The sequence below is a fragment of the Vespa velutina genome, chromosome 8 (genome assembly GCF_912470025.1).
Source record: "Vespa velutina chromosome 8, iVesVel2.1, whole genome shotgun sequence".
Taxonomy (NCBI): Eukaryota; Metazoa; Arthropoda; class Insecta; order Hymenoptera; family Vespidae; genus Vespa; species Vespa velutina.
Window position 1 is genome coordinate 2,480,821 of NC_062195.1, and position 17,500 is coordinate 2,498,320.

A 17,500-nucleotide genomic window follows, 5' to 3' on the forward strand; every position below is an offset into this window, starting at 1 on the left:
AAAAAAAAAGCAAAGACCGCATTATCCGTATAATAAACAAATAAACGCCCCGTAACAATTTCCTTATTGATTCGAATTCGTCGTTTGGTCACGACCGATAAAAAAAAAATAAAAAAAGAAAAAAAAAAGAAAAAAAGGAAAAAGAGAAGAGAATAAAAGAGAAGAAATTTCATCGACCTAGCGCCGTTTATTGTTATCAATTCAAACATAACCGAGTAAATAATATCCACGCCAACGTTATAATACGGAAAAAAAAAAGAAAAAAAAAAACTTGGATATATCATTCTATACTTCACGGGAATATATATTTTCTTTGTTGCTTTAACCCCCTTTATTTCCACGATATATTTGTATTATCTTTGTTTTTTCTATAACAAAAGAAAGAAAAAGAGATGGCCAAGCTCGATATGATGACTAAAGGGATTTATTAAACTTCCAACGATGATAAAGTTAGCGTTATCTCTCTCTCTCTCTCTCTCTCCTTCTCTCTCTTTATATACATACATATATATATATATATATATATATCTTTCATCTCTCTTTCTCATGGTGAAACAAAGCCTGGTCATACGTGTTTCGGCTTGGACCGTTCGTGCGTGCGAGGCATGCGTGAAAACAATGATGCATTATTAACTTTAACCCAACCCCCAACCCCTACGATCCTTCTCTAACAAAGATCAGAGTTATGTATATAGTTATAATAGCCTGGATAGATAGATAGGTAGATAGATAGATAAATAGATAGGTAGATGGATAGATGGATGAATGGATAGGTGGAAAGATACTCTCGAACAAAAGAGTCTTTATCGTTCATGAAATGTCGAAGATACATTCATATTTTTTAAAACAAAGGATAAAAATTCATACAAAAAGAAAAATCTAAAAGAATAAGAACAATTTCTCTCTCTCTCTCTCTCTCTCTCTTTCTTTCTCTTTCTCTCTCTCGTAGTTTCGAAATTGTATAAAAAAAAAAAGATGGTCATTTGAAAAATCGTGAACGCGTTCAAACATATTTTCTACGTCCACCCTATCGTAAATAAATTAGAAGGATAAATAATTTTACGAAATTATTATATTTATTATACATATATATATATACGATTATTTAACAATTTCGTATAAATAATTTGATCGAAACTAATGTTAAAATATTTGAGAATGATTGTTTCTCCGTTTAGAAGTAAAAAAAGAAAAAAAAAAAAAAAAAAGAAAAAAAAAATATCCAAAGAAATTCTATATTTTTCGTAGCTATTAAAAATAAATCGAGTATTTAGCTTTCAAGCAAGAAAATTAAAAAAAAAAAAAAAAAAAAAAAAAAAAGAGAAAAGAAAAGAAAATCATTGCGTTAACAATTAAAAATTCGAATCACGCGAGAAAAAGAGAGAGAGAGAGAGAGAGGTGAGAACTGGAATCGAATCGTTAAATTGTTAAAAATCGCAAGTCAGCAATAGTAGTCGCGTAATCGATTTCAATTTTGAATATAATCCGCATTAAGACGATACTGATGGAAAATAGAATGCAAGGTGATAGGCCTTTGATCTCCTAGTCAAAAGATTACGATGGATAGATAGATAGATAGATCACTTTGGTATAACGAGAATATAGATTGAATGTGTATTTGTATGTATACGCTAGAAGATATTGGTCATTCTCTCTGGTGTACGCTAGTATCTATATTCGATATGTATGAGTGTACGTATACGTCTTTATATATAGTTTATATGTGTGCGAATGTGTAAGGGTGTGGCAAGGGAAACGAAACGCGTATGTACGTTCCTGCGGCCGAGTTACGCGTTTGACTTTGTAGTCTGTTTACGTTAGTGGTCTACTTTGTTCTCTCTTTCTCTCTCTCTCTCTCTCTCCTCTCTCTCTCTTCTCTCTATCTCTCTTCTCTCTATCTCTCTTTCTCTTTCAGTTACTACTCGCTATATATATATATATATATATTTCTTTCTCTCTCTCTCTCTCTCTCTCTCTCTCTCTCTCTCTCTCTCTCTCTTTCTCTCTAGTGTACGTTTATATAGTTACACTGGGTCCAAATAGTAACATCAATAAAATAATATATACGATTTCACGCATGTCCCTTGGAGGGACTCCAATCCCTTTGTATCTCTTTTTGTCTCTGTCTTTCAAATCTTTTATTTCTTTTATTCATTCATTCTTTCTAAAAGCGTATTTACGTTCCTCCAAACGAGCTTTGTTCAATTTAGCAAAGAAAGAAAGGAAGGAAGGAAAGAAAGGAGAGAGCCAGACAGAGAGAGAGAGAGAGAGAGAGAGAATGAGAGAGAGAATGAGAGAGAGAATGAGAAGATGAGAGAGATTAAATGAGGGACAACTCATTTGACATACTTAACAAAATGCTCGAATTTTAGACCTTCTTTGTGACCTATATTTAACTAAGGTTATAAGAAAAGTGATGTATATATATATATATATATATATATATATATATATATATATATATATATATATAAAGAGAGAGAGAGAGAGAGAGAGAAAGAGGGAGAGACAGAGAGTGGGGGTGGGAGGGAGAGGAAAAAAGGATAAAACATTTCCACGGCATAATAATATAATAACAGCTTACGAATTTTCTCGAGAATATCTTTATCTCATAAAGACGGAGGAATTGTTTCGAAAGGAATGTTTTAAAAATCACGGAAAATTAACTTCCTCTTTCGAAATGAAATCCTTAAGGGTCTACTTCCATCGTCCCTTGTTTTTATTATAATCGTTTACTCCAGCAATTAATTCAAACGTAATACCTTGACCGACTTTGACAATTAGTTTCTCGACAGTCGTTCTTTCATTATGCATTATTCCAACGTGTAAACATCATTATTTTCATTATCATAGCTATCAAATTAATGTTAAATAAATTTATATGTACGATTATTTTAGGGAAAAAAAAAAAAAAAAAAAAGAAAAAACATTTATAAATACACAAAGTGCAAATGAATTAAACTTGTAGTATTAAACAATAATGTTATTTCGTTTTAATATTAGATAACTCGTAAGACAGACGCCTGAGAAATAATATAATTTTTAATTTTAATTTTTAATATCTCAAATGTTAAATTTCAAATTTGATATCATTATTGATTTATAATGTAAATAAAAATTTACATTACAGCTCAGTTGATTTCGAATTGTCATACAGTTTGTATAAAAATTTTCAATTATGACGAAGTAAACATTGAACATCACCATTTTTTTGTTTTTTTTTGTTTTTTTTGTTTTTTTTTTTCTACGCGAGAGAATTAAAATAATTTATTTGACTGATGTGACACGCGTTAAACGAATATTATTTGATTGAATATTTTAATGGAATTAAATTTTAAACGCGGAGTACGTCTACCCTTCGTCTAATATCAACAGAAAATGACTTATGGTGGGGATTTCGATTAGTTACCGATTTAGTTTTCTCTTGCATTACGATGAGTTTAACATCGAAAATCGATCTTTCCGTACGGTCAAACTTCAATAATTTATAATTTCGATAATTTTCAATTTATTTAAAGTATCTTTAATATGTACACGGAATACGATAAACTATTATATTTAAATAATAGTACAATTGTTTAAACATTAGAAAGATCATCAATTCGTGATGTAACTTAAAGTAATTTTAAATTTGAAATTTTAATTCTTTAAAATTTCCATCCCAGGATAGTATATCTTGTGTAATGTAAACAAATACGGTCTTTCAATTAACTTTGACGATTTTATCGGATCAGTTCTTCTTTGTCCTCCGACGAGTAAACATCGAAAGGGTCTCTCTTGGATGTCTTTACTGTAAGTATCGATCTAATAATCAAACTAATATTTATATTTTTATATTATAAAGTTTCTTCGATAATTTCTAAGAGTTTCTTATTATAACAATGATATTAATAATTTCCTTTTTATTTTTTTTTTTCTTTCAGGAGTACATTGCAATCGAGGGCGAAGCAGCAATGACATTAATCGAATGTTTGTCTCGTTAAATTAAAAATATTCGCGTAGTAGAAGCAGCATGTTATTCGTTCGTATTTAGTGATTTAAACAACAAGTGTTTTTGTACAAATCGATTTTGCGTGCAATGCAGTCGTTAGAGTCAGTGTTTGATCCGCAAAGTGTTTTGCTTTTTTAACAGTCTCACAGACTGTATTTATCAAAGTCAGTAGAGTTAAAGTGAAATAAATTCAATGACCGTCCGTTAATAAATAATTATCGTAAATTAGAGTCAGTGCATCATTAAAGAGGATTTCGACCAACTTCGATGTCGACCTATCTCATTTACAACCACCTACGAATCTCATCCACCCTTAATATCGACCTAAATCGCGGATGAGTGTTTTGGAGCCATCGTAGAGAACTTTCTTAAGTAGTAAGTTGAATTTTTAATTTACTTCGATCACACTGAATCATGTCCAGAGGATGAAATGTCCGAATCGGAATGGAGTTGATCGATTGTAATTAATTAGTAAAAAAAAAAAAAAAAAAAAAAAAAAATAAAATAGAAAAAAATATTGAGTGACCACGAGTAAATTTCTTCGTGAGAATGATCTCATATTTTTGAATTTATTTATTAAATCCAGGAATAGGATAAATATTTGTTCAAAGGCGTTTACAAGTATCTCATTATTTGGAATATTTTCATAAATTTTTAAATATTTTTAAATTAAAAAAAAAAAAAAAAAGGAAGAAAAAAGGAAAGAAAAGGAAAAAACAACGAAAAGAAAAATATATAGTCCCATAATTCGTAAGCTCTAAGATGATAAGTTAATTAATTTTTAAATTAGGATTTTCAACAATTAATATACTAATTATAATTTCTCCTATTCCGCGATAAGGTATATCTCATAAAGATAATATAATCAGTTTCTATCCATAGTGATAAATGTATATATAATTTTCAGACAAATTAGATATTATGTTAGGATTTTTTTTGCGTATCTTAAAATTTAGAATCAAATATTGTCGTGACAGTTTTTGAACGATAATTGATTAGATTAGGACGAGGAACAGACCCTTTACGAACTATAGCTCATAAGGACAATCATATTATGCTATTGAGTTATTTTCAAAGGTTCAATGGTACAACCAACCTTCGAGAATGTCCTCCTAGTAATAATTTTGTGAAAATTGTGCGAAACCAAAGTGAAAAAGTACATCGAATCAATGTGCAAACGAAATTGAAACGAGCTGACGAAAAAGTATGCCAAAGTTCCTCAATATTGCTACGTGTACGCCATTAGGATTATGATTATTTGATTTTTTTTTATTTTTATATTTTTGTTTTTATTATCATTATTATTAATTAAAGTCGTGTTTCATAAATTTTTTCACTTAGATATCTCTTATTTTTCAAGTTAACTTAAATTCATAGTTTTATCTATTCATAAAATAATATATATATATATATATATATATATATATTTTATTTCTATAAAATTATGATTCTATTAAAAGTCATAGCCACGAGACGTATAAGATATGGCAAGTGGGAGCGGGGTAGGGAGCCAACTTAAACTGCACCGAATATAAAAGTGCACATGGAGTTGCAACATGCACGCTAGGATGGGCGCCAAGTTTTCTCCGTTTGCCACGCGTTAAAGGAAAATGAATATTTTTGTTTAGATTAGGATCGAAAATTTTTCATTTATTTCTGCCGTTTTATTTCTTTCTTCTTCGCATTAAATTAAATTAAATTAAATTAAATTAAATTACATTAAATTAAATTACATTCAAGACTTTATCTTTCATAAGTAATACACTTATATACGTACTCTCTATCCTTTTTTCTCGTATTTCTTTCGTTTATTTCTTTTATTTTCTATAAAATCAAGTAACGTTTTAACGTCAGAGTCATTAAATCATGGCTTTTTAAAATCATGAAAACGAATAAAAAATGACAATTGAGGGTAAACATTGAACACATTGAACATTAGTATGAAATAAGCATACTTAAATATATATATATATATATTATATATATATTTATATCATGTTATTTATTTATACAATATTACGAGAAACGTTTAACGATTGAGAATTTTTCATTTTTCGATAAAATTTATTCAATATAAGTTACAGAGTATATAAAAGTAACGTTTGATATTTATATTTGAAAATGATATTTAAAGAAATATAGATTTATTCGTGAAATACCGCCGGATAGTATTGATTTAAACTCGATCGTATATTGAACGCGCACTGATTTAAATTTTTATACGAAAGAACATAAAATCTTTTCCATTGGATGAAATACGGAACGTATTCTTTCCTACATTTTCGATTGAGACAAATACACGTATCGTGGTAAAATCATTGATTTTTTTTTCCCACGCTTACTTCCAAAGATTATTTGATTTGATCGATCGACTGATTGAAATTCTTATTTAGATTTTAAAAAGAATAATAATATAGAAGTGGAATAATTTAATTTGGATTTGTGATTTTTTTTTTTTTTTTTTTTTTTTTTTTTTTTTTTTTAAACGATTAATTTAATGTTACCGTGGATCTCCAGATGCAGTAACCTCCGTCACGTGGAGGTGTGACCTTTGGGTCGATAGTAATTGTTATCTTATCGAAATTTGATCTGATGCAAGTACTATAGGGCGAATGATTGCTTTATCGTTTTCAGAAATCTTTTTTCGATTTAATTTCGTGCAAAAAAGAAAAGAAAAAGAAAAAGGGAATAAAAGAAATAAATTAAAGTTTCATTCAAGCTTTACATTGGTAATGTTACTTCAATGGAGAAATAGTATGGACGTAGTAGAATTTTTTTTTTTTAATAATTTTTCTTTCACCCCTTTCGACCGAATACAATTATGTCATATATCTTTTTTAAGAGAAGGTCCCTATAAATGGTAATACCGTCAATACCAAACGGGATATGTTCGAACATCGAAGAAATTTTTTTTAACAAAACTTTATAATCGGTAAATATCTATATACAATATATATATATATATATATATATATATATGCGTGTGTGCATGCGTGCATGCGTGTGTAACGAATAGAGCAAAAAACGCATTTAATCGTACGATATCAGGAAAATATAAATATTCGGGCCGACGGATGAGACTGGATGGTCGAATCCATTCAATGAATTACACGATTATCGGCTTTAGAACTTTTTATTACATTCCGATACTCCGAACATCCCTCTACCATTTCATTCCCCTTTCAATCGTAACCCTTTTCGCAAGCGAAACGTTTTAATAAGCGGTACGGTTTACGCGAATCTCGTTTACATTGTACTTTTCTAAAAGAGAAAAAAGATAGAGAAATTGAGGTTATGTGTGTAAGAGAGAAAGAGAGAGAAAGAGAGAGAGAGAGAGAGAGAGAGAGAGAGAGAGAGAGAGAGAAATGAGAAAAAGAGAGAAAATTTGAACGATAAAGCATTAAAACTGAAAACAGTTTCTACGCTTTCGTTAATCTATCTATCTCTTTTTTTTTCTTTTTCAATTCTTTTTCCTCTTCTTTTTTTTTTCTTTTTACTTTTGCAAACTTCGAAAAGCTCTGTTCCCCCTTTTCTTTCTTTTTTCTTTTCCTTTTTTTTTCTTTTTTCTTTTTTTCTTTTTTTCTTTTTTTTATAAGTTCAATATAAATTTTAGCGAGACACATCGAAGTCTTTATTACCGAGAAAGAGAAGAATGGTCAGAAGGGAAAAATGTTCGTTTGAAAAATTTCTTCGTCTCCGGTGCGTTCCTTTTCCTTAAGAAACACAGAAATGGCGGGTAAAGTGATGAGGACAGATAAAGCTAGAAATTAAGAGAGAGAGAGAGAGAGAGAGAGAGAGAGAGAGAGAGAGAGAGAGAGGATGATAGAGAGACAGAGAGACAAAGGGAAAGAGCGAAGGGTAAGATCTTTTTTCTCAACTCTAACACTAAGAAGAACGTACGGTAAAGTTAGGTTAGGTTCAGTTAGGTTAGGTTAGGTAAGGTAAGGTAAGGTAAGGTTAAGGTATCTCGTATCGGTACTTTCAACGAGAACGGAGACTGCAAGAAAACAAGAGAGGAGGGAATTAAAATAGTAAAAGAAAGCGGTAGACAATGAGGACTTTGGTAATTAACAAGGTAGTATTTAACGGGTAACGACCTTGTCGGGTTAATCAAACGAAGATAGAGATAGATATATTTCTTCGTGCCATCGTGTAAAATCTCTTTAGCTTCCATTTTTACCTACCGTATTTATTTAACCGTTCGTATAGTCTTTTTCTCTTTCTTCAAGAAAAAGAAAAAGAAAATGAAAAAAAAAAAAAAACAAAAAAAAGAAAAATATAAGAATCTTATTATTTCATCAAGCGTGTCCTTTAATGTTGGATCTCTTCAATTTCTATCGAGATACTTTACGTAAGTAAGTATGCTTCCGTACGTAAGATCGATCGATCAATAGAGTAAAATGTTCATTACAATTAATCATTTGTTAATTAATAAGAAGAATTTTTTATTGTCGATTTTCCCTTTGAATTTTTTTTTCGTTCTTCATTCTTTTTCCTATCCTTTTCTTTTTTTCGTTATCCTCAGTGTCACATAGAAACACCATTGAAAAGCGATATTAATGTCTTCTCGTATTTCGATCTCATTCTTTTTTCAATCTTGATAATCATTAGTACACTCGATCTCCAATGCTTCTCTCTCTCTCTCTCTCTCTCTCTCTCTCTCTCTCTCTCTCTTTCTCTAAAAGGAGCTCGTATCTCGTAATTGACATTGTGTCATTGTAAATTTAATTGCCGCGGGAAATGACGTGACGAACGAACGAACGAACGAACGAACGAACGAACGAACGAACGAACGAACGAAAGAACGAACGAACGAACGAACGAACGAACGAACGAACGAATGAACGAACAAACGAACAAACGAACGTACGTATGAACGAACAAAATGAACGAACGACGAACGAATGAACGAATGAATGAACGTTCCGTCGAGGAATGTAATAAATTCGATACCCGTTATCGATTATATCCAGCTAACGGAGAACCCATATATATTTCTTCCTTTCGGAATATAGCTTCGTCAATAGTCGACTACAATCGACCGGCTCCATTCATATTTCATTGGGAGCCAATAAATTTTCGTGAAGCTTTTAGTAACTTTATCCTTAAGCGGCTCTGTTTTCCTACGTTCGTCGAACTTCCTTTAAGTCTTCGTCTTTCGTCACTACCCCAACCCCAATCGCCCAACCAAGCATTCCCCACCCATCTGCACTTTCATTCCTCCCTCCCTCCCTCCTAACCCCTCTCTTCATCGTTCTCATCCTCTCTCTTTCTCTCTATTTCTATATCTATCTTTCGATTACATCGATTACTAATCATCCTTCGGGATCTAAATATTTCATTGGGAATAAATTCATAAGGCCATTCGTCATATTAACCAAATCAAATTTGAAAACTTTCTCAGTAGTATCTCGTTCGATTTACTCTAATCGATCATTATTAATACTTAAATCGAGACGGAGTTATTCTATTCTATTTCTATTCTATTCTATTCTATTCTATTCTATTTGATTCATTAATTGATTCGTAGAGAAATCCGAGTTAAATTGCAATTTGCTTAATAGGAAGGAAGAACGGAAAGGAAGAATAAAAGAGAAAGAAAGAAAGAAAAAATAAAAAAGAAAAAACAACTCGCGAAGAGAGAGAGAGAGAGAGAGAGAGAGAGAGAGAGAGAGAGAGAGAAAGAGATAAAGCGTAGGCGCGTGTGTAAGTGTATATGTGTGTATATGTGTATATGTAAAAGTGTGCGAATGGAAGAGAGGGTGAGAAAGGATGAGAGAAGGGTTTAGTCAGAGCATAACGATCCTAGCATCGGAATCGTTGTAAATTTACGAATGATGCTCGATATATTTTACGAGAATGAGTATAGTCATGACGCGACGGCGACGCGCGCGAACTACGTTCTGTTTTTTCTTTTTTTTTTTGTCCATACCACGACGGATTATTCAATATCCTTGGTGCCTCTCTTTTTTCCCCTCCTTCTCCTGCTACACCCTCCTTCTCCCCACCCTTACTGCTTTTCTCTCTCTCTCTCTCTCTCTCTCTCTCTCTCTCTCATTTTCCACTTCTTTTTTTCTTCCCTCTTTTATCAGTTTTTTTTTCTTTTTTCATTTTTTTTTTTTTTTTTTTTTTTTTTGGCGAGCCGCGGGCATTTCGATTTATGAAACTGTCAAGCCGTGTATACGGTCTGCAACCGATTGGATGGGCGCGTACTACGAAAATGCATTAATAATAGTGGCAAACGTGTCGGACATATACTATAAATAAACGTAAAAGCATTTCAGTTTATATACGTAAACCCCGTTGAAAGTCAGTATGACGCGCGCGCGCCCCTGGCTCCTGGCTTCCACCGCTACAACCGATTACGGTTTTTTTTTTTTTTTTTTCTAACGACAGGATAACAAAAAAAAAAAGAAAAGGAAAAAGAAAACAAAAATAGGAAGGCCAAGGGAATGAAAAAAAAAAGGAAAAGAAAAAGGGAAAGAAAATTAAAGGAGGAGAAGAAGTGAGGAATTTTTAAGTAAAAAACTGTAATCTGGTAGACACAGAAAGAGAGAGAGAGAGAGAGAGAGAGAGAGAGAGATAAAAGAATGAGAAAATAAATAAATGAATAAATAAATATATAAATAAATAAATAAATAAATAAATAAATAAATAAATAAGTAAACCAAATTTCAGTTAGACATCGATATAAAATATGGCCATACATTTCGACCTGGCTATGTCATAGTTATGCATGCTGTACTCACATTCCCTCGCTCTCTCTCTCTCTCTCTCTCTCTCTCTCTCTCTCTCTCTTTTTGTCTCTATCTCATTCAGTCTCGCACTCTCACGCTCATATCGAGGTATAGTCAATTTTACGCTTTGCCATGGCGTCCCCCCGTCAAATATTTAACGGGACGAATGCTACCATCGCGAAACAAAGTTATTTTCGAAAAATTCATTTTCAGGTGAAAACATGACTTAGAGAGAATGGGCCGTACGTACAATAAGCGCATAAACCGTCAGTGTTATCGAGAGAATAGAAGGAGAGAGAGAGAGAGAGAGAGAGAGAGAAAAAAAAGAAAAAAATTCAAACACTCATTGAAATTAATTACCAATTCCATATTTAAAATTTTCTTTTATTCATTTTCTCGTACTAATGCGCTCATTCATTATTATAATCCCTTTATCTCAATACATTGTTCTATATTCCGACGCATGAATTAATCAACTTGTTGCAATGTTTTTTCTTCGTCATTTTTTTTCTCCTTACCTTCTTTTTTCTCCTTTTTTTTTTCTTTTCTTTTTTTTCTTCTCTTTTCTTATTGCTCTTTTACATCCGCCCATTTACATTTTACAATTATAGTTCGTATCGTATAGTTAGTAGCGTACAAAGTATATATTGATAATAGCTAATAAAAATAGAAATGTTATCGATTCGTATTCCCTCGTCCGTTCGTCCGTCCGCCCCCTCCCCCCTATCCCTCCGTCTTGATCTTTTTCTCCCAATTATGTATTTATTTCTTCCCTCCCCGTTCCCCATCCCTCTCTCTCTCTCTCTCTCTCTCTCTCTCTCTCTCTATAATCCTCATCACTCCTTCGTATATTTAACAAAATATTTTCACGGTAGTTTACGTAAACAGATGGTACTTTTTGGATATCTGAACATCTTTTCTATTTCTTTATCTTTCTCTCTAATTCCATCATTCCTTTCTTTCTTTCCCTTATACTATCTTCAAAGTAATAATTTCTCGAGCCGGCATGCATCCGGAATTTGGTCCAATCCCGAAGTCGGACCCGAAGAGGCGTGCTAGCTACGCCAGCGCAATTATCGTTACTCGAGCTCTCGGGCCATTATTTTGTGTATTTTCCATTGTCCTCGCTAGAGTACCGGTAAGTTCTACTGTATAATAAATGCATTTCTCGTCATCCTCTCCTATTTTCTCTCTCTCACTCTCTCTCTCTCTCTCTCTCTCTTTCTCTTACTCTCCTATCTCTTCTATCTCATGCCTTTTCACTCTTGGTAGCCACCCTTTCTACAACAATTCCCTTTCTTCTTCCTCCCACTCCTTCTCCTAGTAGAATCTCCTTTCCATCTCACTCTCTCTCTCTCTCTCTCTCTCTCTCTCTCTCTCTCTCTCTCTCTTTCTCTCTTTCTCTCTCTCTCTCCGTGTTCGAAAATGCAATTTCGAGCATTACGCTGGCATCTAATTCAATCCGCACTGTACCTTCTCAGCTTTTGTGAGAGAAATAGAGATAGATAGATAGATAGATAGATAGATAGATAGGGGGGAGAGAGAGAGAGAGAGAGAGAACGTAGCGTGCATGTAAAAGTAACAGTGAAAGTGAAAGGAAATGAAAGAGGAAAATGGCAAGACGAAGGGATCGAGAAAGAGCGAGAGAGAGAGAGAGAGAGAGAGAGAAATTGAAGAAACGGGAGAAAACGATGGACTTTTGCTCTTTCATTCTCGCATCTCAATTCTTTCCCCTTTTCCAACCTAGCTCACCCACTTGCTAACCCTCCCAACTATCTCCTCACACCTCACATCATCTCTCTTCATGATTTTCTACATTTTCATTCCTTACTATGAAAATTCTGAAAGTTTTGGTTATCGTCAAGGAATGTTTGCACTTAACTGTTCCCATACAGGATACGTGCATACATACACACATACATACACACATACATACATATATACATACATATATACATATAAAAGACATATTGACGCTTACGATGAAATCGACGCGTGATGATATCGACGGGAAGACAGAAAGACGATAAACGTACGATAGAAAGAGAAAGCGAGAGAGAGAGAGAGAGAGAGAGAGAGAGAGAGAGAAGAGATACACATAGACATAGACATTCACACATACATATACATATACATACACATGAACACGGAAAACGATAGAAACGAGAGAAACGAGATTTCGAAATCTTGAAATACATGTACCTATCTATCAGACGATGACGCTGACGAACGACGGAGTTGCAGTTTCCTATAATATCCACTTTCTCTGTCTCTCTCTCTCTCTCTCTCTCTCTCTCTCTCTATCTATCTATATATCTACGTTTACTTCCCCCATCTCAAATATCTACTCTACGATTCTTCCAATGAAAAGCCAGATGCCGACGAATGCTACACGGTCTTATCGAAAGAAAACTCGTCATCGATTCCTTTACTTCCTTCGTTTTCGAAAAGTATCCTCGGTTAGATCCGAGAGAATCCGTAAGATTTTAGAGACGATGTAGAAAATTTATAGAGAGTAGGGGTGGAGTTAGGTGGTTATGAGGGTGAGAGAGGGACGAGAGACCAGGACGAATCGTGGTTCCGTTCGATTAATGTCGCATTCAAGTAAAACGTTTCTTACGAATTCTCTCATCCCTTTTATTTCTCCTTCTTCTTCCTATTCCTTTTCCTTTTCTTAGACGACGACGACGACGACGACGACGACGACTACGACGACGTTTCGACGGAAGAAATCGAAGAAAGTGTAATCATTATTTAAAAATTTTCCTTAATTCAATTCTAAATCCGTGTTAAATGAACGATAATGAGATTCTAATTTACTAACTTTATATAACATATACGAATAATACACAATATATGTGATGATATATATATATGTATGTATACACACACATATACACATATATATATATACGCATACACACACGTATATACATACATATGTATAGACGATAAGATATACAAATTATTTCGTTAAAACGTAACTTTAATGAGAACGTTTACGTCGAAGCAACGAATAAAACGATTTAATAAGATATTAAATAGAAACGTTTCATTTTATTTTGATTTATTTGAAATTAATAATCGTACCCCACCTATTGTTTAAATCAGAGATAGATTCATATAAATTTCTTGAATTCAACGAGAAATGTATCTTGTTATATTGGACGCAAAACGGATAGGAGAGTGGGTGTATAAGTGGGTGGATAGTTGAGAAGGGGAGGAAAGGAGGAGGAGGAAGGGAGAAAGGGGAATCCCCATCGAAAATCTCGTTCTCGTTGGTTAGAACGAAGAAGTCTTTCGTGGAATATTATGACAATGGTTAATATCTTGCGAATAATAACGTAGGGTACCTAACTTCATACCATAATATCATAGCGGGAAAGGAAAGACTCCCTACAGTTTATTATTAATGACTTGAATGTACTAGACGAAAATGAGAAAGAAAAGGAGAGAGAGAGAGAGAGAGAGAGAGAGAGAGAAAAAAGAGAGAGAAAGAGAGAAGAGTATTAGAAGGTAGAAGAAGGAAGCGATGGTCGAACTGTTAACGAGAAGTGCATCTCATTTCCCTTGTGGAATGGTCCATGGTCTGTCTTTAACGTAATTTGTAAATTATCATAACGGCCATTGGAAAGGAATAGGATGTAAAAGTAATAGTAGTGAGGGGAGGGATACGGAGGGGAGGGGGAGAATAGAGGAGAGGAAACCTTTAGAAAGCGTTTTTATGCTTACCAACCGTAATCGTTATCGTCCCTATAATTTTATTTTCATTACACTTCTCTGACTGTGTGCGTATGTGTGTGCATGCGTGCGTGCGTGTGGCATGCGTTTTTTCTTTTTTTTTTCTCTTCTTCTTCTTCTTCTTCTTCTTCTTCTTCTTCTTCTTCTATGTTATATAGGAACCTTTTTTTTGCATATCTAATACTTAAGAGTCTCATTAATTCATTTTTTCGAATTTTTACGACGATTCTAATTGCCATTTAACATGTAATTCTCTCTCTCTCTCTCTCTCTCTCTCTCTCTCTCTCTCTCTCTCTCTATCTATCTATCATCTATCTATCTCTTTTTAAATTCTTCGATGAGATCAATACAATTCTCTTCTTTTTTTTTTGAATTAGTTCATTCGATGTTATCACGATTTGTTAAACGTTTCATTAACACGATTATTACATGATTATGATTAGATTATAATTATATATGATTAAAAATAATCGTAATAAATTAAATCAATAAGAAATTAAATATATCATATAATTGTATCGTAATTAAATCGTAAGACATGTCATAAATTGTATATATCTCCTATTCTTTTTCTCAGATTTTTCTCTTTTTCTTTTTTCATTTTTTTTTTTTTATTTCTTTTTCCCCTTCCCTTTCACTTTTTTTTTTCTACATTTTAACATTTCGAAAAAGAATATAATAACGAGCGACCTTATGAGATTAGATTTTTTTCTGACTTTACGATCGATTTGTAACAAAGAACGATAAGTTTCGATAAAAAAAAAAAAAAAAAAAAAAAAAATCAGAATTTGATCGCGTAATGATAAATCCCGAACGAGTATGCATATCTTTCTATGGAAGAAGAGAAAAAAGAGGAATAAGAAGAAGAAGAGAAAGAAGAAGAAGATGAAAATGATGAAGAAGAAGAAGAAGAGGAAGAAGAATAAGAATAAGAAGAAGAAGAAGAAGAAGTCGAAGGATATTGAGAAATAAAAGAAAATCAAATGGAATATCGTGGCAAAGAGTTCCTTTGCCTTAGGTAGAGAACTTACACAAACTATCACAACGAGTTCGAATGTTAGAGCTCGTTAAACTGTATTTTACTTCTTTTTCTTTTTTTAATTTTTTTTTTTTTTTTTTTCTTTTAACTTCAAGAAAGACCAAAAGAAAGAAAGAAAGAAAGAAAGAAAGAAAGATACAGATGGATAGACAGATAGATATAGATAGACATGATGGATAGAGAATGATACCACGCCTGTGGACAATGTTTTTCTAAATAAATAGCGTACATTATTACGCTTAGATATGTGAAGCTAACTTGATAGGTTTAAAACCTTAGGTGGGTGTGAGTTTGTTAATGTTAGTGAAAGACAAGTAACTATCTAAATGTATATCTCGTTGAGGAAAAGAAAAGAGAAGATATTGGTATGAGTGTTTGCGAGTAGACCGGATGCGAGAACTCGTCGTCGTCTCACCACAAGTCGTTTCCTTTCGCGCCTGGCGATCTCCTTCTTGGTAAGTAAGTAGACGGCCAACTCACAGGTGGTTGCCCTTCTCTCTTCCTTACATACACATATACATACACGCACAAACATCCAGATACATATGTACATGCAGGCAGTCATCCAAGTAAGTGAGTGAGTGAGTGAGTGAGTGAGTGAGTGAGTGAGTGAGTAACCAACCATACGCGTTTCAACGCCCTTAATTTCGATTCTTCTCACACGATACGCATGAGTGCTCGTTGCCCGTGTGAATCCGACGATTCAACCTCTCTTTTTTCTGTCTCTCTCTCTCTCTTTCTCTCTTTCTATCTCTCATTCTCTCTCTCGCTCTTTCTCTTTCCTTCCTCTTTTATGAACTTGTTAATCGGAAGATTATATATACGTAGATCATAATTCTTCTCTCCTCATAGTCTTTTTCTTTTTTTCTTTTTTTTTTTCTTTCCTTTTTAATTTTCTTCTTATTTCACATTAATAAACACAAGATCCGTTCCGTTCGTTCTCATAGAGATAATATTAATCTCTATTAAAGTTGTGGTAATTTGAAATCAATTTGGGATATAGATAAAATAGAAAAAGAGAAAGAAAGAGAGAGAGAGAGAGAGAGAGAGAGAGAAAGTGAATGTGTGTGTGTGTGTGTGTGTGAGAGAGAGAGAGAGAGAGAGAGGGAAAGTAATAGTATTTTATTTTCTATCTCCTACAAATTCTTTTACCATAAATTCGATCAAAGAGAGAGAGAGAGAGAGAATGAGAGTATGAGAGTGAAAGAGTGAAAGAGAGAAAGAGCGAGAGAGGGTAAAGAGCAATTTCATCTTTCCGAAAAGCGTAATGTTTCAAGTTTCTTGAACGAGATCATCCGTTCGTAATATCTCCCCTGTGACGACGGATGTAAGTGCACGCGCGTGCACGTGTGTGTGTATGTATTTGTGCATGTGTTTGAATGAGAGAGAAAGAGAGAGAGAGAGAGAGAGAGAGAGAGAGAGAGAGAGAGAGAGAGAGAGAAGGTGAAGGTAAGAGTATTTTTCGAGTTGGATGAACGAACCAGGAGTACAGAATATCCTTTCGACGATGCGAATTCCCGAGGGAGGAGAACGAAAGAGAAAAAGAAAGATGGAGATATAGAGATAGATATATATATAGAGAGAGAGAGAGAGAAAGAGAGAGAGAGAGAGAGAGAAAATGGAATCGCCGATGTAATTTATTTTCATCGATGCCCACTTAAAGTCCCGTCAACATCTAGCAGGATCAAAACTAGATCAAAACGATTTCCACGTTAGTTTATGTTAGAACACGTTTGTCCATAGTATAATGATGTTCGATCGGTCCTTTCGATGGGAATTCATTAGTTTAAGTGTACCTATGTTGTATCATCTTTCGTGAAAGAAGAAAAAATAAAATTAAAAATCGACTGAAAGAGAGAGAAAGAGAGAGAGAGAGAGAGAGAGAGAGAGAGAGAGAGAGAGAGAGAGTGTGTGTGGGTATATGTGTATTCTAGTGAAATATAATATCCATAATAATGATAACATTTAAAAATGTTTAAAGTTATTAGAAAA

At 33.3% G+C, this 17,500-nt stretch overlaps 1 protein-coding gene and 1 long non-coding RNA gene across 27 annotated transcripts in view; one reads left to right on the forward strand and one right to left on the reverse strand.

Annotated features, from left to right (window-relative positions):
• The window catches only part of LOC124951172 (nephrin), a 420,175-nt gene that overhangs the window by 107,084 nt on the left and 295,591 nt on the right, over positions 1 to 17,500 (reverse strand). The gene's annotated exons all lie outside the window — the stretch shown is intronic.
• LOC124951173 overlaps positions 3,757 to 17,500 on the forward strand; it is an 88,576-nt gene continuing 74,832 nt past the window's right edge. For all 4 annotated transcript variants that reach the window (XR_007101537.1, XR_007101538.1, XR_007101535.1 and 1 more), the window contains exons 1-2: positions 3,757 to 3,792; positions 3,924 to 4,366. This is a non-coding gene — a long non-coding RNA (uncharacterized LOC124951173). The remainder of the gene's footprint in view (positions 3,793 to 3,923; positions 4,367 to 17,500) is intronic.